The following is a 15,901-nucleotide window of genomic DNA, read 5'->3' on the forward strand; positions in this document are numbered from 1 at the left end:
ATCAATCAAACCAATTGTTTTAGAGATCATGTAATAATTGTTTTTTGTTTTTTGTTTTTTGGTTTGTAATTTTATTTGAGCACAAGTCTGTATTAATTGATAAGACTCGGAGACATTTCATTTGGATTGCTCTGCTAGACCTACAAATATGCCAATCGGGCTGAATCTGCATTCAACAATAGTAGTAGTATAGATGGACCATAAGTGGCACGCATCGGAAAGGGCCAAGATGATGGCTAAAAAAAGGATGCTATTGTAGCCAAAAAAAAGTACAGCGGCCTGGCTTATGTATGTTAGTTGATATTATTGATCCATATACTCTATAAGTGTACATATCTAAATGACTCTATAGTTCTGTACATTCTTGGTTGATAGACTCGGTATTTGAATCTTGATACATCGCTTGTGTACATATCTAAATGGAAGTACAAATTATGCTGCGTGTGACATTTGAGTTGGACATGAAGTGTTCCAAATATTCGAATTCACCTTAAACTCGATTCTAGCTTCTGAATTTGAGTATCGGCATTTGTAAACCATATTCATATATCACAGTGGAATACATCTTTGTTGTCTTTTGGAGATATATAAAAACACATAGAATGATTTATAAAGATTCATATAGGAATACAAAATGGATTCGAATTTAGTTGCCAATGTAAACGTGGATGCTTATTGTCCCAAAATTCGAAAGAAGTGGCAAAATGTCCACTCCCACGTCGGCTGCCCGAAGCCAAGTGTTTGGGAGATGGAAATTACTGTCTACCCATTACACGGAGAATCCATCGGCCCGATTTCCACTGCTCTAAATATGGGTAGGTTAGTAACTTCAATTAGACGTGACACGACCGCCTCTGAGCCCATTCCGACACGGTGGGCATCAAACATGGGCGGAAAAACACATTTGATTCAAGCTCGTCCGAAAGACCTTTGTTTCTCCCTCCATTCCCCATTCATACACGGTGGGCGGCAAAACAAACTCGACTCGGCCGAAATCGACGCAGGCAAATATTTTCAATAGGGGCAGGTTTGTAACTTCACTCAGACGTGACACAACCACCCTACCTGTCAGCCCCGTTCATACACCGTGGGCACCAACCATGGGCGCCAACCACCCTCTCCTCGCCCGAAATCGCTCTAGGCAAATATTGGCGAGATGCGAGATTACCGTCCTATCCCCAACCGACGAGACGTCCAAATTTTAAACGGGGGCTAAGTTCGTAAATTTTCCATATTTCAAACAGGCGTGTCCCAAAAACATGGTTCTCTGTATCTCTCCCTCCATTTTCCCATTCATACACCATCTGCGCTAGAACACCATCCTCACACCACCTCTATCTGCCACCCCATCCATCGCCGTCGTCCTCCACCACATCCACCACCACCGTCCTCCACCATGCCGGAGCGACTACCAAGACCACGGCGTCCACTTCTAGAGATGGATGTTTCTCATCCACGACGACGGACCAATAGCCTTGCATCGTGTCCTCTCGCTTCATCAGCGTCGTCGTCCTCTTTGCCAGGGCCGCTCACACGACCTTCTCTTCCACCGCAATAGGACTTATCCCCCAATGCACCCGTCTACCATCGCAGATCTGCTTCAACGCCACCGACAACCATCGCACCCCAGATGCCTACACGATGCCGCAAGAGAGGTGGTACTTCATATCTCCTCAATTTTTGATCTCAACCAGAAAATAGATCTTAACTTGGTTACTCTACTTTCTTTTCAGATCTTAGAATTTAGTTCTTAGTTCGAAGCAAACAATGGATGCTAAATATCATTTCTCTAGTTTGCAGCTTCAAATCTGCCATGGCACAATCATAATACAGTCTAACTGATCATGCTTAGGGTTTAATTGATCATGTTGGTTCCGTGGCGGTTTATTTAATAGAAATCGGAGGGGAACCCCTCTTTTGCTAAAAAAATATGCTTAGAGTTTCCCCTTTTCATGATCACTATACGATTAGAATACGTGCTTCGTGTCATAATAACACTGCTCCACCCATCAAGCTAAACAAGCTTAGTTGTTCAAATACGAATCTGATATTATTAAAACAGAGTCGTTTAATTGGTCAGTTAAATGTTCCTAAATTAGTTTTGAAAATGCATGCTCGTCGCTCGGGTGTGTATCTCTATAGGGTGCCCACAGTGGGCCGGCCCACCCTGGGATTTTGGGTCGTCCCAGGCCCCGATTCCCCTCTATTCTGCTGCGCGCTTCCGATCTCTACTCTCCCCCAGCCGCCTGCCTTGCCGGCGACTTGCCGTCCCCGCACGGCATGACTCTAGGAGGAGACGCCGGACTAACAGGAGGTCAGGAGCCGCTCGCCCAACAGCGTCACCGCTACCCGGGTGCACCGACGTGCCTACCTTCCCAGTCCGTTCAGGGCTTAGGCGTGCAGCACCCACCAAGCCAACCCTATTTATCCTGATATACGTCCTCAACACTCAGCAGCCACTCCTCATCACATATTTTCTAATTGATTCATTACTCATTAGGCAGGACTGTCATTAGGGTTTGTTGTGTCCTCAGTGCTACCTACACTTAATGGTTCAGATGTATTTCGGTAATCTTTAGTACCTCTAAATTTCACAGGGTTTTCAAAATTCTGGCCCTCGGAACAGACACTAGTCATTTTGGGTTGTTGGTCGTAGTGACATTGGCCCGGATTACTACTGCAAGCCAGGTTTTTTCAAAATTTTACTTGTCTTTCTTACTCATTCGATATAATATCCGATTATTCACGTCGATTAGTTGCAAACAATAAATGCTAGACAAACTTCTTCATTAAGATTTTGGACGATGTCTTACTGCTGTTACAATTCTGCATACTTGTCATATTTGTTGTCAGTATTCTTTTAGGGTGGACCACCCTGTTTCTAAATACTGGAACCGTAGACATGAGTGAATAGTATTTCTCTATGTGATCTCTTCCATCATGTGTGGGTAATGAACACTACATTGTATAGAAAGAAAATGGCATTTCCAGCTTTTACATAGGTTTCGATCTTTTACATGGAATACAATCTACACTACCAACACTCCACCCTTTAAGCTAAACATTATGCCACTCATAATTTCTTAGTTTATTTGTTCAAATACGAATTTCATATGATTCTAATGTTCCTACTTCAGTTTTGAAATGTGTGTCTGCCTGTTATAGAGACATAAGGGGTTTGTATTTCTGTGTGGGGTCTGGTCAGCACGGTTGGGGGGTGAACTTTGCATATGCAGGGGTTTATAGGGAGACACTCTTCGAGTTGAATCCGCAATGCTTTCCATAGATAATCTGACTACTTTTTATGTTTTCAAGAATCTCAGATTCTGAACATCATCATAATGATTATGAGCTTGTGCGCATGAAAAGAATAATGCACAACAATGCCATGGCTGTCAAACTTGGCATTAATGGACTAAATCAAGTCTGTATGCAATGCAATGCAAACGCTCTCCACCTACGGATTCATGCTCAGAATATGATCCTAACAGTGATTCTGAGCTAGAGGGAGACCTAAGTCAATGTAGCTCCCTAGTGGAGGAGTCAGAGTAAGATGCCCTATCTTATTCACCCATCAAGGTGCTCGCTCTAACTTTCCAAGGTACATTTGTCGCACATATCTTGCAACTGATGCTTTGCATTGCTTCTACTTTGTTGAACTGCCATTAGCTTAGTTTACACATCGTGTATGTGAATACGCCATGCCTATCCATTTTCAGTACATATTCCATCTGTCATCATACCATATTTATCCATTCAAATACTATTCTTGTGTATCAGACGTTCAAAAGGAAGAGGGCGATTGCTAGTCGTGCAGGAGCACAAGCAAAGTATTTGGAAAAGGTAGTGGCACCTGATAAATCAAATAGCCCATTAGGTGTAGTTGCAATATCACCTGACCCACAAAACACCCCAACTCTAGCAGACTCTAGCCCTACTACACGGTCATTTATGATGCCCCAATTCAGCAGACCCCAACTGCAGCAAACAGTATGATTATGCCAGTTGACACAGCACCAGCTCTACGACGCAAAACCCCCATTCCAGCAAAGAGTACACCAAATCTAGTTGCCAAATCCCTTTTCGAACCAGAGAGAGCCCCAATTGCAGCAAATAGGACCCCTATTCCATTTCTTCCCAGTTTAGAAGATGAAGCTTATGTTGTTGTCAGGAACTTTGTGCGCATCTTTCCTTCATGGAAAGATTATACCGCAAACACATAACAATTTCCAGTCTTCCTCCGCAACTTACACGTAAGTAATGTACTAATGTTATTCATGGTCAGTACTGCATATGTTTCTGCTAACAGAAGACACAAGATTTCATTCTTTTAAATAGGCCAGGAGCAAACTGGATTGTGAACACAACCAAGGGTTGGTTGCGCTTTTCAAGCACTCGTTGATGAAGTATCGTTCCTACCTGAGGCAAGCGCACTTCGATGGCAAGCCTCTGAATGAAATTTCTGTAAAGTCTCTAGTGCTACATTTATCCGATGGTGACTGGAATAATTTTGTTACACATTGGTCTCGGCTGCAGCGTAAGGTACTGTCTATGATATCATATCACATTTTGAACTACATTTCTGCATTTGCCTTAATGTGTCACTTGTACAAAAACTGTGAGTAGAAGAACATTCATTCTCAAGGGACCACAGAATCTCACAACTATAGTGCACACTGCATTGCTCTTGTGAGTAACTCTTGCCCTGTATGACCATACTTACTTTCATAGTTGTTTGATTATGTAGCATCACTACACATGTTAGCCTCGTAATCATCCATTTGGTGGACATTATAAGATCTGTATGGACTCTTACATAAATTTAGAATCAACCCAATGCTTTTGAAGAGGTTTAGCTCTGCAGTCCTCTTGTAAGGACTGAACGTGGTCTATCAATGTACTTACATTAACAGCTACTCCCTCCGTCCCATAATATAAGAACGTTTTTATAGTAAACCAGTGTTCAAAACACTCTTGTATTATGGGAAGAGGGATTGGTTCATTGTGTAGCATTCTGCATCTTATCTCCCTCGCCCACCATTTACTAAAAATGATAAGATCTATATTTAACCTTACCAAAAAGTAGAATACATAGACAATGCCAATGCAGAAGTGTAGCCCATTGCTCTTGTCAGTACATTTTGTCCTGTAACGCTTGTACTTCCAAGGATTGGTAGTTGATTATGTAGCATCAATTTGCATCTTATCTTCATTATCCTCTATCCCTTCCAGTATTATCATATCTATAATTACTCTCTACAAAATGTAGAGTACATGCAATGCTTATGAAGGAGATTCTGTGCTGAAATTCTTGAGTTATCCTTCCCTTCACATGGACAAGGGCATTATAAAGCCGGTGTTAACTGTTAATGTAAGTCAGTCCTAAAGCCTTTATCCTCAACTGCTGTTTAATTTGCTCATACTCCCTATTGTTTACTACTTTTTAGTTTGTTGTTTCTACCAAAATGCATGTTCGCAAGAACCGTAAATCCTAAGTTTTACTTGTAAAACCAAATTCCTTATTCATACCATGCACATTACTTAATACTCCCTATATGTATGCTTGTTTTTGTGGATCTATAATCCAGTGTGTGGTGAAGCAGCCCACGTTTGCACCTTGTCATCTCCTGTTTTATCTTACTGATGTAGCTGATGATATGAACAACATGCCATGCACATTAACCAAAATAGATACAATGATTTTCTTTGCCCTTCATCTATGCTTTTTATGTTCACATGGTAATCCAGTAGTGTGGTGAAGCTCCCCGCATTATGAACAATGCCAAATTATGTTATTGATATTTTGAACTTACTCTTTATTTTCTAATTTAAAATTGGATGGAATTGACAGCACAGTTATCATCTTTGTTTATACATGTGCAAAACTTGTCATCTCTGTGCTTTGTTTCAGGGTGATATGCCTGATGGCATGCACAAGTCTGCTGAAGGCTGTGAGACAAACCCAACATATATTGCAGCAAAGAAGGTAAACATCTTGAAGATAGCGAGACAACCCCAAAGTCTTGTCTTGATGCAGTGTTCAAGTTACTTGAGACTAGCAGTCAGACTAGCTCACAGAATTTGTTGTCTGAATCAGCTCAACTTCTTCAGTCCAAAGTTCTAGCAGAAAGGCATTCTGCAATTCAACTTCGACTTGAAGTCCTATCTCTAAGAAAAATTGTGGAGAACACCAATGAGAACCTCATCGCTAAACAGCTACACCTGGAAGCTATGACCGACATGCTAGGCCGGTCTCACAGCCTTGCTCGACAGCTTGCATAGCAGTTCCCCCGCAGGGCTAACCTTTCTGGAACTATCTTGGAAGTGGTCTCGGTTCAGTATTATTTTGTTACGCTGCAATGGTGCCTAGTTTTTGTAAGCTTCTTCTTCGTTGCACTTTATGATCACTGGTGGCGAACTTTGATGCCCAGTGGATGTAATATACCTTAAATCCTTTATTGTATAGTGTAGGGTTATTCTTAGTTACTATGCCGTAATTTCTTTATTGTATAGAGTAGCTTTCTTCTTAATTCCCACTAGTTACTGCCATCATTCGCTATCTGAAAAAAAAATCAGATGTATCTGAAAAAAATCAGATGTAGTCGACCGGGCAGAAACATTCAACTCTAATGGGCCTGGTTTTTAATGGGGCCACAATTGGGCCGGCCTGCGTCTTTCTTGGGCCCTAATGATTGGGGCCTTCACACATTGTGTCAGGCCCACAACTTACACCAGCCTATATTTTAGTTGGGCCTTTTGTCGACCCAGCGCTTCATTTGGCCCAAGTAGTGTTCATCCATTAACAGGCTCAATATTGTACTGGCCTGTTATGGCCCAGATTAAACCACGGGCCTTTAGCAGGCCGAAATGCATGTTGGGCCTCAATTTTCACTAGTCGTCGATGGGCCTTCAGCAGGCTGAAATGTAGACGGGGACTTTTTGGGGCCAGTTAGCTCATTGGCCATTACTAGGCCAAAACATATCTCGGGCCTTAGTTGGCCCACTGAAATCTTGGGCCTTTAAGAGGCCAAAAGCTTAGTACAAGCATCAACGGGCCGAATTACACGACAGGCCTTTAACATGCCCAAAGTCACGTTGGGCTTAACTGTTGCCACCTTTAGCATGGGCCATTAGTGGGCCCGATGTCCTCTCAGACCATATATGGCCCATGGGCAGCACGGGCCATTCCCAGGCCGAAATTCACACCAGGCTGAAATGGTCCCATGTCTACATCGGGCCTCTAACAGGCCGAAAGTCACTGGGCTGTAGTTGGGCCCAAATATACGGTGAACAATTAATAGACCAGATCTGGCTTTGGGCCGTAAATGGGCCCAAATATTGGGCGAACAATTAATGGGCCAGATCTGGCTTCGGGCCGTAAATGGGCCCAAATATTAGGCGAACAATTAACGGGCCAGATCTGGCTTCGGGCCGTAAATGGGCCTTTATTAAGCAGGCCGTTATTGGGCTGGCCCACTAGTACCTAATTAAGTACTACGGGCCTTTGACTGGGCCGGTCTTTCTAACCTATATGGGCCTCTGTTGGGACTAGCCACGTGTCGACGTATCATAGGCATATCTCCTCCAATGGACGGGCGACATCTGGCCCATTGACGAGCTGACGGGTGTTCCCTCCGGCCAATCAGAATTTTACACATGGAAATTTCCCATTGGTCTGGCCTGTTAACGGGTTATTGGATCCAAAACCCGACCCGATAACTTAACGGCGTTCCGTTACGGTGGATGCCACGTGTTGGTCACCCTTGACGAAAGCACTTTTGTGATGCGCGATTTATCGTCATGGAAGTGGACACTTCTGTGATGATAATTTTGGTAATGTCATGGAACACTTCTACGACAGCACAGGTATGACTATCTTGATTATGTCATAAAATCGTCATGGATGTACATGCATGACAAAAAAACGCGACCTACTGTGACAAACACGTATCATCATGGAAGTGTATTTTTTTGTAGTGTGTATATATAATTTTTGGCCTCGCGAAGGAGAAAGCATCGCTCAAGCTTGGGGGAGGTTTAAGTCAATGTTATATTCATGCCCCAATCATGAGCTCTCAAGAGAAATGATTATTCAAAAAATTTATGCTCGACTTTCTCTCAACAATCGCTCCATGCTCGACTTTCTCTCAACAATTGCTCCATGCTCGATACTTCTTGTACTGGTTCTTTTATGATGAAGACTATTGAATTCAGATGGGATTTATTGGAAAGAATTAAACACAACTTTGAAGATTGGGATCTCGACGAAGGTAAGGAGTCAGGTATGATAGCTAAGTTTGATTGTGTTAAAGCTTTTATGGATAGCAATGCTTTTTGTGAATTTAGCACTAAATATGGACTTGACTCTGAGATAGTAGCTTCTTTCTGTGAATCATTTGCTACTCATGTTGACCTCCCTAAGGAGAAGTGGTTTAAATATAATCCTCCCACTGAAGTAAAAGTAGTTCTACCTATTAAAGTGGAAGAAAAGACTATCACTTATAATGATCCTATTGTTCCTGCTACCTATATTGAGAAACCACCTTTCCCTGTTAGGATAAAGGATCATGCTAAAGCTTCAACTGTGGTTCGTAAGAGTAACACTAGAACACCTACACCACCTGAGAAAATTAAAGTTGAACCTAGTATTGCTATGGTTAAAGATCTCTTGGCTGATAATATTGATGGGCATGTTATTTACTTATGTGATGAAGCTGCTAGAATTGCTAGACCTGATACTAAGAATAAACATAGACATGTTGTAGGCATGCCTGTTATTTCTGTTAAAATAGGAGATCATTGTTATCATGGCTTATGTGATATGGGTGCTAGTGCTAGTGCAATACCTCATTCCTTATACAAAGAAATTATGCATGATATTGCACCTGCTGAGATAGAAGAAATTGATGTTACAATTAAGCTTGCCAATAGAGATACTATTTCACCAGTTGGGATTGTTAGAGATGTTGAAGTCTTGTGTGGGAAAGTTAAATATCATGCTGATTTTCTTGTTCTTGGTTCACCACAAGATGACTTTTGTCCCATCATATTTGGTAGACCTTTCTTGAATACTATTAATGCTAAGATAGACTGCAAAAAGGATGTTGTACTCTCATGAGTTTAATTTTGCTAAATTTCATAGACAACCCCATGATAAAGAATTGCCTAGTAAGGATGAAATTTTTGGTCTTACTTCTATTGCCGTGCCTCCTAATGATCCTTTAGAACAATATTTGCTAGACCATGAAAATGATATGTTTATGAATGAAAGAAGGGAGATATATGAAGTATTCTTTAAACAGGGACCTATTTTGAAACACAACTTGCCTATTGAAATTCTACGGGATCCTCCACCACCCAAGGGTGATCCCGTGTTTGAGCTTAAAACATTACCTGATACTCTTAAATATGATTATCTTGATGAAAAGAAGATATATCCTGTTATTATTAGTGCTAAACTTTCAGAGCAGGAAGAGAAGAAATTATTGAAAACTCTGAAGAAGCACCATGCTGCTATTGGCTATACTCTAGATGATCTTAAGGGCATTAGTCCCACTTTATGCCAACACAAAAAAAATTTGGAGAAAGATGCCAAACCAGTTACTGATCACCAACGACGATTAAATCCTAAGATGAAGGAAGTGGTGAGAAAAGAAATACTAAATCTCCTAGAGGCAGGTATAGTTTATCCCATTGATGATAGTCAGTGGGTAAGTCTTGTCCATTGTGTCCCTAAGAAGGGAGGTATTACTGTCGTTCCTAATGATAAAGATGGATTGATCCTGCAGAGAATTGTTATAGGTTATAGGATGGTAATTGATTTCCGCAAACTAAATAAAGCTACTAAAAAGGATCATTACCCTTTGCCTTTTATTTATCAAATGCTACAAAGATTATCCAAACATACACATTTTTGCTTTCTAGATGGTTACTCTGGTTTATCTCAAATACCTGTATCAATAGAGGATCAAGAAAATACCACTTTTACTTGCCCTTTTGGTACTTTTGCTTATAGAGGCATGCCTTTTGGTTTATGTAATGCACCTGCTACCTTTCGAAGATGCATGATGGTTATAATCTCTGACTTTTGTGAAAAGATTGTTGAGGTTTTCATGGATGATTTCTCTGTTTATGGATCTTCTTGTGATGATTGCTTGAGCAACCTTGATCGAGTTTAGCAGAGATGCAAAGATACTAGTCTTGTCTTGAATTGGGAGAAGTGCCACTTTATGGTTAATGAAGGCATTGTCTTGGGGCATAAAATTTCTGAAAGAGGTATTGAAGTTGATAAAGCTAAAGTTGACGCTATTGAAAAGATGCCATGTCCCAAGGACATTAAAGGTATAAGAAGTTTACTTGGTCATGCCGGTTTTTATAGGAGGTTCATTAAGTACTTCTCCTAAATTTCTAGGCCTCTCACTAATCTCTTACAAAAACATATTCCTTTTGTCTTCAATGATGATTGTGTAGAAGCATTTGAAATACTTAAGAAAGCTTTGATTTCTGCACCTATTGTTCAGCCACCTGATTGGAATTTACCCTTTGAAATTATGTGTGATGCTGGTGATTATGATGTAGGTGTTGTTCTAGTATAAAAAGTTGATAAGAAACTAAATGTTATCCAATATGATTGTAAAACTCTAGACAGTGCCCAAAGAAATTATGCTACCACTTAGAAAGAATTTTTAGCAGTTGTATTTGCTTGTGATAAGTTTAGACCTTATATTGTCGATTCTAAAGCAACTGTTCACACTGATCATGTTGCTATTGAATATCTTATGGAAAAGAAAGATGCTAAACCTAGACTTATTAGATGGTTTCTCTTGCTACAAGAATTTGATTTGCATATCATTGATAGAAAGGGAGCTGAGACCCGTTGTAGACAACTTGTCTAGGTTAGAGAATGTTCTTGATGACCCACTGCCTATTGATGATAGCTTCCCTGATGAACAATTAGCTATCATAAATGCTTCTCGTACTGCATCCATGGTATGCTCTATTATGCTAATTACATTGTTGCTAAATTTATACCACCTAGTTTCATATACCAGCAAAAGAAAAAGTTTTTCTATGATTTAAGACATTACTTTTGGGATGACCCACACCTTTATAAAGCAGGACTAGATGGTGTTATTAGACGTTGTGTACCTGAGCATGAACAGGAACAGATCCTACGCAAGTGTCACTCCGAGGCATATGGAGGACACCACGCTGGAGATAGAACTGCACATAAGGTATTGCAATCTAGTTTTTATTAGCCTACTCTCTTCAAAGATGCCTGTAAGTTTGTCTTGTCTTGCGATGAATGTCAAAGAATTGGTAATATTAGTAGACATCAAGAAATGCCTATGAATTATTCTCTTGTTATTGAACCATTTTATGTTTGGGGCTTTGATTATATGGGACCGTTTCCTTCCTCTAATGGGTATACACATATTTTAGTTGTTGTTGATTACGTTACTAAGTGGGTAGAAGCTATTCCAACTAGTATTGCTGATCATAACACCTCTATTAAGATGCTTAAAGAAGTTACTTTTCCGAGGTTTGGAGTCCCTAGATACTTAATGACTGATGGTGGTTCACATTTTATTCATGGTGCTTTCCGTAAAATGCTTGCTAAGTATGATGTTAATCATAGAATTGCATATCCATATCACCCACAGTCTAGTGGCCAAGTAGAACTTAGCAATAGAGAGCTCAAATTAATTTTGCAACAGACTGTTAATAGATCTAGAAAGAATATGTCCAAGAAACTTGATGATGCATTATGGGCTTATAGAACTTCATATAAAAATCCTATGGGTATGTCTCCATATAAAATGGTTTATGGAAAAGCATGTCACTTACGTCTCGTACTAGAACATAAGGCATATTGGACCATTCAAGAGCTCAATTATGATTTCAAACTTGCCGGTGAGAAGAGGTTATTTGACATTAGCTCACTTGATGAATGGAGAACCCAAGCCTATGAGAATGCCAAACTGTTTAAAGAAAAAGTTAAAACATGGCATGACAAAAGGATACAAAAGCGTGAGTTTAGTGTAGGTGATTAGGTGTTGCTTTTCAACTCTCGTTTAAGATTTTTTGCAGGAAAACTTCTCTCTAAATGGGAAGGTCCTTATGTTATCGAGGAAGTCTATCGTTCCGGTGCCATAAAAATCAACAAGTTCGAAGGCACAAATCCGAAGGTGGTGAACGGTCAAAGGATCAAACATTATATCTCAGGTAATCCCATAAATGTGGAAACTAATGTTATTGAAACCGTAACCCCAGAGGAATACATAAGGGACACTTTCCAGAATGTTTCAGACTCCGAAAAGGAATAGTTATGTGGTACGGTAAGTAAACCGACTATAAACAGTTCTAATAGCAATTTTTCTCCGTTTTGGAATATTTAAGAAAATTGGAAAATAAGAAGTAGTCCGGGAAGGACACGAGGCGTCCACGAGGGTGGAGGGCGCGCCCTACCCCCTGGGCGCGACCCCTACCTCGTGGGCACCTCATGTGCACTCCGGACTCCGTTTTCTTGCACGATACTTCTTTCGGTCGGTAAAAATTCATTGTATAATCTCCCAAAGGTTTTGACCACTATATCACGCAAATATCCTCCGTCTTTTTTTTGAGCTGTTTTTCTGACAGACCTACAGCACCATGATGTCTTCAAGAGCCCCCAAGGACAAGTTTTTCGAGAAGGTCATCAACCCCTACCTCGCGGAGGTGCTGCATCACCCTCAAACCATTGAGATGCGTGAGGGGGTGCTGCACATCCGCGATGTCGAGGGACCAAGGCGGACCGGAAGCATGGATACAAGACTCGAAGCAATGGAACAACAAGTTTTCAAGTGCTAAGGGATGGTGGAACGCAGACTCAATGCCAACCAGATGATGATCGCGGAGTTCACCAACAACCACAAGCTGGATGCCAAGAACATTGGGGAGACCATCTTCAAACTTCATGAGAAAATCGAGCACCTCCAAGCCCAGATTTATGACCTGCAAAACCAAAACTGTGAGTATGAATATAGATTCAAGAGGATGAGTTTGGCTACATATTTGAGGATCCCGGAGACTCAATCATCCTTCTATGATGGTGAGCCTATACCTTGGAAGACGAACGACAAGCCTACATCATCAACAACTCCATCATCACCACTTCCGAAGAGGGAGACATAAACACATGGGTATGGGCACTCCCCTTAGCAATTGCCAAGCTTGGGGGAGGTGCCCCGGTATCGTATCACCATCACACTCCTATCTTTACCGTTTTACTTAGTTCGATCCTTTTCGTAAGATGTTGATCTAGTAGAATAAAGTTTTGGTATGATTTAGTTTTGAGTTTTGCTTTATTATCCCTCTATGTAATCGAGTCCGTGAGCTATATATAATAAAGATTAGTGTTGAGTCAAGGGCTTTACTATCTTGCTATGATCTTGAGGGAAAGAAAGGAATTAAAAAAGAAATAAAGAGATCATATTGATCTTATGGAGAGTAATGACTTCACATCTAAAGAGTATGATGAATAAAAGTTGTTGAGAGTTGTCAAACATAGTTTTGGTCATCGATGCAATTAATAGGAAGTAATAAAGAAAGAGAGGTTCTCACATATAAATATACTATCTTGGACATCTTTTATGATTGTGAGCACTCATTAAAATATGACATGCTAAAGAGTTGACGTTGGACAAGCACTAGTAGAAAAGAGGGCTTTGGTTCACGCCGGGTCAGCCCATTAGTCTCGGTTCAGTCCAGAACCGGGACCCATGGGGGCATATGTCCCGGTTTGTGAGCCCAGGGGGCCGGCCGGGCCACATGGGCCATTGGTCCCGGTTCGTCTGGACCTTTTGGTCCCGGTTGGTGGGACGAACCGGGACCAATGGGCCTGGCTCCTGGCCCACCACCATTGGTCCCGGTTGGTGGCTTGAACCGGGATAACAGGCTGCCCTTTAGTCCCGGTTCGTGCCACGAACCGGGACCATTGAGGTGACTATATATACCCCTCGCCCGCGAGCAGAGCACTCCACTGCTATGTTTTTCTCTAGCCGGGGAGGGGAGGGCTTTGTGGTGCTCTAGCTCACCTCCTATGCACATGAGGTGTTCGATGAAATGCCCGAGCCACACTAGTTAAGCTTTCTCCTCTCGAAGCACGACCTCCGAACTCTATTTTTCTCGAGATTTGTCTAGGTTTATATTAGCGGCCCGTCACGCCCCGTTCCCGTCTTCACTGTCGTCGATCACCCGCGTCGATCTCGTCGCTGGCACCACCGTGGTGAGCCTCTTGTTCTTATCTTCTTTCTGAAAGAAAAAAATTATTGCTTTAGATAGATACTTGTCTAATTTGCTTACGATTTTATTGCTTGTTATTATATAGTGCGATGGTTTTGGTATCCTCCCCCGTCGGCCCTTCTCATGTCTATGATTCGGATGTGGTATATATTATCTTTATAACTATTGCTTCATTTATTGTTTATGAAAATTATGCCAACCAACGTGACATAGATTTTATTTATCTAGGAGGTATGTGAACCGGAAATTCCAACCGACCCTATTGTCGAGAGGTTAAATTTAGTTGAAGAAGAAAACAATTTCTTGAAGGAAAAAATAAGAAAAATTGAGGAGGAGAAGATGATATTGGAGTTGCATGTTGCGGATGTCGTCGATGATCACAAGATCAAGATGGATGCAATGCGCTTGAAGATTAGAAAGATTATAAAATATGCCATTCATACCGAGGCTTGATATCATTATGCCGTTGGATCAATTGTTACCTTGGTTGCGATTATGATTGCATTTGTTTTCGCATTGAAATGTTTTACATAGTTTCAATGTATGGTTTAATTAATTTAGATGCTCTGGAGAGCTTTATGTTGTTAGATGAGAACTATGTATGTACTTTGGTTTTAATGTGATGATGAACTTCTATTAATTTCGTCACTTAATTATCTATTCATGATGTTCTGTAATGGTTTTTGACACACTTAATTATATATAATGCACGCAGATGAACCGGCAATGGATGTACGGTGATAGACACACCTCCGAGTACATTAAGTGCGTGCATGATTTTCTCGAAGTGGCTGAGGCAAACAAGCAGAATGATTTTATGTGTTGTCCATGCCCTAAATGTGGGAATACGAAGTCTTACTCTGACCGGAAAATACTTCACACCCACCTGCTTTACAATGGTTTCATGCCACACTATAATGTTTGGACGAGGCACGGAGAAATAGGGGTAATGATGGAAGACGGCGAAGAAGAAGAGGACAATGACAACTATGTGCCCCCTGAATACGGTGATGCTGCAATGGGGGAAGCTGCTGAATATCAAGAGGAACCAGATGATGTGCCCAATGATGCTGCAACGGGGGAAGCTGCTGAAGATCAAGAGAAACCAGATGATGTGCCCGATGATGATAATCTCCGTTGGGTCATTGTCGATGCAAGGACGCAATGCAAAAGTCAAAAGGAGAAGCTGAAGTTCGATCACATGTTAGATGATCACAAAAAAGGGTTGTACCGCAATTGCGAAGATGGCAACACAAAGCTCGGTACCGTACTGGAATTGCTGCAGTGGAAGGCAGAGAATGTTGTGCCTGATAAAAGATTTGAGAAGCTACTGAAAATATTGAAGAAGAAGCTTCCAAAGGATAATGAATTGCCCGACAGTACATACGCAGCAAAGAAGGTCGTATTCCCTCTAGGATTGGAGGTGCAGAAGATTCCTTGCATGCCCTAATGACTGCATCCTCTACCGCGGTGCGTACAAGGATCTGAACGCATGCCCGGTATGCGGTGCATTATGGTATAAGATCAAATGAGATGACCCTAGTGATGTTGACGGCGAGCCCCCCAGGAAGAGGGTTCCTGCGAAGGTGATGTGGTATGCTCCTATAATACCACGGTT

This window comes from Triticum aestivum, chromosome 2B (assembly GCF_018294505.1).
Source record: "Triticum aestivum cultivar Chinese Spring chromosome 2B, IWGSC CS RefSeq v2.1, whole genome shotgun sequence".
Lineage (NCBI taxonomy): Eukaryota > Viridiplantae > Streptophyta > Magnoliopsida > Poales > Poaceae > Triticum > Triticum aestivum.